We start from the raw sequence: 8,480 nt of genomic DNA, 5'->3' as shown, positions 1-8,480 counted from the left end.
GAGGCACTGAGCACATAAACGCAGAAGACGAGACTTTCCTCAACACAGAGTGGTTGTAATTTAATCCACCAGGCTAAAATCTGCGGAAGCTTTAATAGAGATCCAACCAGCACTGCATTGCTGTTGTAGTAGCAACAAAATATCAGCTTTCTGCTCAGTGCTGAAGGGCCTCTGCAAGTAGTATGTCCCAGTGGAACACTAGTGGTAAGGGTCGAGGTCCAGGGCATTCCTAAACCATGTTAATATATCCATTGACACATGTACACATAACAGGATCAACCAGAAAGCCACTGTTGCATTGTGGGATTGAATGAACACAACCCACAATTGGCCAATCCCCCCCCGTCTAGACCACACGTGTAACAGTCTCACACAACAGCATCTCAGCTCTGTGGCGTAACCACAACTTGAAGTGTTTATTTAGGCTTCGACAACACGAGTGTTAACAGAAGGTTGATGCCCAATAAAGGATAACTGTGTCTCTGGCCGCAGAGCAGCGGCTGAGTGGCCACTGAGCGGTGGAGATCATCTGTGTGTAGCAAACTATTTCCCCCATGAACATGTAATCTGTGGTTTTCACCCACTTTGTCTCTGGGCACAGATCAGCGGCTGGGAGTCGGTCGATGCACTCAGCAGCCTTATCACTCGTGGCCCCCGACCGGCAAGGGGCCGGTTAAGAGCGGGAGGAATCAGCGGGGAGTCAACGGCTTCGTATGAAACGAGGAAGTGTGAGTCACCGCAAGCGAGAGGTGTCGTTGAGCATGCCGGCCACCCGCAATATTATACAGCGGCAGCTGATTTACCGTGGACAGACTGAGAAGCGCACACACTCAATCTCTCCAGATGACAACTGGACACACACATCTGTAGTGATTATTAGGATAAGCACCAACGGAATGCATGTCACCCCATTTTAAGCAAATACCATTTTGGGCCTCTCAGACAAAATGCGACAACAGCACCGCTGACCTCTGACCCCCATTACTCCCAACGGCCTGTAGCACGCCACGACGGCTCTACTGTGGGCGTGTCCATATCTTTCATACATGGACACACGTGGTTTCATTATGAACAGGAGAAATGTAAGAGAGAAAAGGCCATGATCCTGGGAAAATGAACTGCAAATTCTAAAGTAGGATGACCTACAGTTGCGTGATTTCTAGAGATATGTTTGCCTAACATGATGTTACATTAGACAAGGGATCGTCTCCTATGATTAGTGCTGGGAGACAACAAGCCTCCCACTTCTTTTCATGGGTGAGGTTGGAGGACGTCCACTCTGAACTGATGTCTCCGTGTAGAAAACAGCCTTCTGGTCGCAGATGAATTGGAAGGACAATGGCTGATGGGAAGTGAAACAGCATATAGGAGATTGCCGTGAGCCTCTGAGTGTCCTCCACAGACACTTGAATTTGCTGCAATGTGGAAGGACAGATATCTTATGCTAAAATGAGGTCTGTAGTGTTGTCCGAGCACTGGCATGCAGGGCTTTGTGTTTCAAGTGCTTTGTTGTCTTGTTTTTCATCACTGTGTTATCACATTCATCTAAATTGATACTAAACTGTCCTTTGCACAAGGTTACTTGTTGTCATTCTACAACACGAAATGTGAAATGAACAAACAAACAAAAACCTATTTTCCCGGTGCAGTAGAGAAGATGGCACAGCAGCGGACACTTCTGTATAGCGTGCCAGACGGGCAGCAAGGTGAACAAGGTGAACATGGTGAACAAGGTGGGTATTGTAGTTTATAAGACATCGGTTAGTTCAGCCTTGGTTAAGCGAGGACGGTCCCACGACTGACACGGAATTGGACATTTTATATTCTCCTCGCGGCAGACTTGACAGCTGACTCTTTGTTGAGGAACACATCATGCTTGTTAGATATTGACCTTCTGTGTTAGCACTATGTTTTTATCAGTTTTGCATAAAGAGATGTTTTTTGTGTGTGTGGAGGGGGGGGGGGCTGCTTAGATCATTCTTTGGCCCCTTGGGGGCAAACATCTGACATATTATCTCTCTTTTTATGATCTTTCCTTCAATGTGATAGAGAGCGGGGGTCACAGTAGACATGACTTTGCTAAATGTGTGTTCCTGAAAAGGAGAAGATAATTGAGCATTTTTAAAAATCAAGTATCTCTACTGCCATCAGAAAGTAGATATGTTTCATTATTAATACAATCTCTTTATAAGGCAGTAACATTGACGTTTAAAGTCCAATTGTCCAAATCCCTGTTGATTTTATTTAATTTGAAGAGGTCTACATTCTCCAGTTCAGACTAGTAGGTTTGGCTATTGGGCAAGTGAAGAATCTCAGCTACTGGCCCGAAGTCAATCTCAAGTCATTGCTTCATGATTGGCTGCAAACTAGTTGTGATGTCATAAATCCTGCTGGCATGTACACGTGTTAAACAGAGATTTAACAGAGAAACCTTCCTCCTTCAACAGATGCATGCAAAGACCATGAGAGGAGGATCTGCCGCCTCGCTTCCACAGCTACTCTCGTCGTCATTTGTTAATAGACGAAGAAGCGAACTGTAAATCAGCTAAGAGTTGGTTGGTTTTCCATGCCGGGCACGAAGAGGCCTGGCGCTGTGATGTCTGCAGACAGATGGAATCTCTGTCAGCGCTGTAGCGTCAGCCTCATCTCTCATGGTTAGCGTGCATCAGCTCCACTGCTGGCCATCTTTATGAAACACCATGTCCTCTGTGGAGGACATGGTGTTTCCTTTGGAGGAAACATCATGCAGTCATCAGAGAACTGGGAAAATTAGATTTTTAAAAAATGAGATATGTATTAAAGTGGGAAAAAACTGGCAGCTTGTAGGGAATTTTATTTATGCACATCTTTGACTTTGTCCCACCCCTCGAATGCAGACCGGCCAATCATAGCGTAGCATCGCCCAGCCCAAACGAAGGTCCGACAACTATCCCGCTCTTTTCCATAGACTCGTATCAGATTGTATGCATAATGAAGTCTCTCATTGTCCTCTTACTGTACTCTACATGCCAATTCACATGTTGGAGTGAATTTGACCCGGGAAAGGTTCGGACCGCCATCATTAAGGCCATTCCAAGTCACTCCAGCATAAAGACAAACTTCAAGCTGTGCTGGCCGAGGGAGCTTTCTGTTATTTAGACAGTGTGTGTGAATGCAAACACAAACTCCAGACCGACACGTAAACGCATGAACGTAAAACCTGACAGACAGCTGATGCGGCTCCTCAAAATGACAACAACCACATGTTTAGAACTGCAGCCGTAATCCGTGAGGAAATCTGTTTCCCTCGCAGCGTGGTTGAGAAGGCACTTTAGTTGCACAGGGAAGTCATTTCGTAAGAGACAGGGTTGTTCTGTGCATCTTCCAAGCTCTCTTTTTCATTCTTCACACCTTTTTTTTTTTCCCGCTTATATCTCGGCACTAACAGAAAGGCGGCGTCGCGCTAAAGCACCTCTCTTCACATGAATGGAATGATGTGTTTTTTTCGAGGTATCTTGTGGACACAGGCTCTGACTGTGTACATGACCTTTAACAGCCTCCCTTTCTACTTTATCTGTGTGTTTCTTCTCTTATGTTGCTTTCATCTTTCCATCACTCTGGACTCTCATCGTCCTTCTCCTCCCTCTTAGCAGCCGACTTCACCGGCCCGGCTCTCCTGATGTTAAATCCTGGAAAAAAAAAAAAAAAGCTTTATATATTCACATTACAACTGCACATACATTAGACCTCAAACATGCAGCACCTTATGCATGCATAGGGTGTCATCCAAATAACACATGTCTTTAAGAACCCTCTGTTAGGCCTTTCAGGCACTCAGCACACACTTTCTTATTCATTAAAGTGAAAGTAATGAATTTGCTTTCCTTGTTTTATTATCTCGCCTCAAACGATGGAGCCAACTGTGTCAGAGTCAAAGAAAAAGACAAACTGGAGCATCTTCTCACAACACAGTGCATTCTGTGTATTGTTGACAAAATAATCCCTTCTCAAGGTCCACCTCGGCTTTTCTTAGATACAAGTGTGTGTGTGTGTGGGGGGGTGGGCTTTCAAGGAAAAAACTGCACTCCAGCACATCTATTAAACGAACCTGAAGAGACAATGACAATTAATTAACTATGCTTGTTAGTTATACATGTCTTACACTGCCAATTCAGTGATTTCTCCTGGTTTTCTAACATATTTGAATGGGTCATACCGCTCCGTTTCAGTACTTGTGCACATACAGTTGTGGTCAAAAGTTTACATACACTTGTAAAGAACATAATGTCATGGCTCTCTTGAGTTTCCAGTTATTTCTACAACTCAGATTTTTCTCTGATAGAGTGATTGGAACAGATACTTCTTTGTCACAAAAAACATTCATGAAGTTTGGTTCTTTCATGACTTTATTATGGGTTAACAGAAAAAGTGACAAAATCTGCTGGGTCAAAAATATACATACAGCAACATGAATTAGCAATTTTGGTGACTTAGAAAGTTGTGTCAATGAAATGAGCTTCATAGCATGGCCTCTTAACTTCTTGTGAGTGATTATGAGTGACTACAGCTGGTGACTTCTCTGAGGCCATTTAAATAGGGCTCATTGGATACAAACGCCCACAAACGCTACAATGGGAAAGTCAAAGGAGCTCAGCATGGATCTGAAAAAGCGAATCATTGACTTGAACAAGTCAGGAAAGTCACTTGGAGCCATTTCAAAGCAGCTGCAGGTCCAAAGAGCAACAGTGCAAACAATTGTTTGTAAGTATAAAGTGCATGGCACTGTTTTGTCACTGCCACGATCAGGAAGAAAACGCAAGCTATCACCTGCTGCTGAGAGAAAATTGGTCAGGAGGGTGAAGAGTCAACCGAGAACCACCAAAAAGCAGATCTGCCAAGAATTAGAAGCTGCTGGAACACAGGTGTCAGTGTCCACAGTCAAGCGTGTTTTGCATCTCCATGGACTGAGAGGCTGCCGTGCAAGAAGGAAGCCCTTGCTCCAAAAGTGGCACTTTAAGGCTCGACTGAAGTTTGCTGCTGATCACATGGACAAAGATAAGACCTTCTGGAGGAAAGTTCTGTGGTCAGACAAAACAAAAATCGAGCTGTTTGGCCACAATGCCCAGCAATATGTTTGGAGGAGAAAAGGTGAGGCCTTTAACCCCAAGAACACCATGCCTACCGTCAAGCACGGTGGTGGTAGTATTATGCTGTGGGGCTGTTTTGCTGCCAATGGAACTGGTGCTTTACAGAGAGTAAATGGGATAATGAAGAAGGAGGATTACCTTCAAATTCTTCAGGATAACCTAAAATCATCAGCCCGAAGGTTGGGTCTTGGGCGCAGTTGGGTGTTCCAACAGGACAATGACCCCAAACACACATCAAAAGTGGTAATGGAATGGCTAAATCATGCTAGAATTAGGGTTTTAGAATGGCCTTCCCAAAGTCCTGACTTAAATCCCATTGAGAACATGTGGACAATGCTGAAGAAACAAGTCCATGTCAGAAAGCCATCAAATTTAACTGAACTGCACCAATTCTGTCAAGAGGAGTGGTCAAAGATTCAACGAGAAGCTTGCCAGAAGCTTGTGGATGGCTACCAAAAGCGCCTAATTGAAGTGAAAATGGCCAAGGGACATGTAACCAAATATTAGCACTGCTGTATGTATATTTTTGACCCAGCAGATTTGATCACTTTTTCTGTTAACCCATAATAAAGTCATGAAAGAACCAAACTTCATGAATGTTTTTTGTGACAAAGAAGTGTCTGTTCCAATCACTCTATCAGAGAAAAATCAGAGTTGTAGAAATAACTGGAAACTCAAGAGAGCCATGACATTATGTTCTTTACAAGTGTATGTAAACTTTTGACCACAACTGTATATACGGCATACCAACCCACGAGCTGTGAAATAAGACAATCAGAACACGTGTGATTCAAGAAGCCATTCAGAATTGTCTCCACTTCCAATGTCACATGCAGGCTCATTAGGATCTACCGCCCACGGCTTGAGAACTTCCTTTGCAAAGATGTGGCATATTTTTCTCACGGGGGGGGCTTAAAGAGACAGGCGCTAAATCGAAGCCGTTCAGACATACAGGTATATTCAGTGTAAAAACATATTTGTTCTGTTTAAATCGATACAATTCTTCAGTGCACTGTTGCAAATACAAGTGTCTCACTCAAGCCCCTATGGTAATAGTAAAACCATGGTAATACAATCAGAGACAGTTCAGAACATGGACCGCCTATGAGAAATGGACCCAATCGTCGTGACGTCACCCGTTGGTTTGTGGACCACTGTTTCGAGCTTGACGTACTTCATACAAAAAAAAGTTAAGGATAACATTAAGTACAGATTACATCTCCAGCTGGAGAATATACTTATATATACATCCTTTTTGTCATGGCTTTATTTCTAAAAAGCTGGCTTATGCAAAGTCTCTGAGACAGACTTTATCGTCACATGATAATGGAAAAGTATAAAGAATAAAATGCGAGTGTGTGGGACAGACAGATAAATTTAACACGTTTGACCTGAGAGCGCGGGCGGGTGAAGTAGTTCAGCCATATATACAGGAGTCTGACCGTGTAGTGCTCTGTAAGTGAGAGTGAGCGTTTTAAAGTGGATCCTAAATGCTGATATTTGTTAGGTGGAAGAAAACAAGATCTGGACAGCTGCTTAACACGGGGATCAAACGACATGGATTGGTCTAATATTACCCCTGGATTACACAGGTTGAAGTGGGCAGCAGAGGAGAGTGGACCAATACTCTGCTTGATCGTAGGGACAACTCCATCTGGTGCAATAACCAGAACCTCCGTCTTAGTGCCGTTAAGTTGTAAGCGGTTTTCTGCCGCCCAGTCTCTAATAGCATTTACACAGTCCAGGAGCCTGGATAATGTGAAAGCCTCACTGGGTTTGAATGAAAAATGGAGTTGAATATTATCTGCATATAAATGATAGGCAACATTATCACTTTTTATAATCTGTCCCAAAGGCAACAAATATAGGGAAAATAACAGAGGCCCCAGAACTGAGCCCTGCGGTACACCACAAGACACACAATCACTCACAGAGACATTAAAACTTCTGTCAGCGAGGTAAGATGTAGACCTGTCTAACGCTATGCCAGATATGCCAACCCAGTCACGTAGCCTCTTAATCAAGATGTTATGGTCCACAGTGACGAACGCAGAACTGAGGTCCAGAAGTACTAACACAGAGCAGTCACCTGCATCAGAAGACATGAGAATGTTGTTTGAAACCCTCAGGAGAGCGGTTTCAGTAGAGTGTTGTTTACGGAACCCTGACTGGAATTTGTCGTACATGTTGTGCCTCTCCAGTAAGCTGGGTGGCCCCCACCTTCTCTAAGATTTATGAAAGGAAAGGCAGTTTTGATACGGGTCTGTAGTTCATGGGCAAAGCCGGATCTAAGTTTGGTTTCTTTAATACAGGCTGGATATAGTGGCAAGCTTGAAATAAGACGGGACAATTCCTGTAGACAATGAGGAATTAACAATCGATGTTACAGCAGGGCCAATAATTGGCAGAACTTTCTGAACCAGAGAGGATGGTATAACATCCTTTGTTTTCATGATTAAGTCCATCAGGTCTTGAAGGTTGATGGGCTGGAAAGAGTCCAGAACAGTAGGTGAATAAGAGGAGCTACAGGTTAGGATGAACGAATCCCAGGCTGAATACCGGACCTAATAGCTAGTACCTTATCAATGAAATAGGAACTTGTTACGGCCGTCAACAGAACAGCATGGTATTGTAGAGACAGACGGTTTTAATCGTGTCAAACTAAATCTTGGTATTTCTCTTTGAAGAGACTACATCATTACGAACTAAATGTGACTCTGCATATCTCAAACTCCTTATCCAGCCACCCTGCGGTGGTTTTCATCCATACTTTGTTTGTGAACAGGACCAAATATCCATAATCACAGATTAAAAAAAAATCATTTTTGTTTTTCCGTTCGGGGAATTGGAATGACGCATAAATGTAATGTGCATTTCCATATGAACCAGCGTGTAAAGAGTGGTCAACAACAACAACAACAACAACAGAGAAACAATCAACTTAAGCAACCAGCATACGACATGATCCTGAATTAGCATTCTCCATTAGAAACACCTCAGATATGCTTTTAATGGTCCTTCTAATGGTAAACAGCTGGGACCTAGGCCCTGCAGAGAAAACAGCTGGCTCTGCGTCTTCCAGAGACGTCTTCCTTCTTCCTTCATTGCGTCTTCCTTCATTAAGGAAGACGCAACAATACACATCTGCATTTTCGCTGCTCTGTGTTTCCGTGAGATTCTTAAGTGCCCGGATCCTGCCGCGATTCGGCCTCTGTGTTCAAGAGGCCTCCCCTCTGTCATCCATCACTGTGATTATGCAAGCTGAGGCATTTAAGTCTTAATGACTCACCCTAATGAAAGTAGATTAAGCATCATGGTGAACAGAACGACGGCGATCGCTCCTGGGTCTGTTCC

Source organism: Cebidichthys violaceus, unplaced genomic scaffold, assembly GCF_023349555.1.
Source record: "Cebidichthys violaceus isolate CVI_PGR_0920_01 unplaced genomic scaffold, fCebVio1.0.p SCAF_145, whole genome shotgun sequence".
Taxonomy (NCBI): Eukaryota; Metazoa; Chordata; class Actinopteri; order Perciformes; family Stichaeidae; genus Cebidichthys; species Cebidichthys violaceus.
This window is presented reverse-complemented; position numbering follows the sequence as displayed.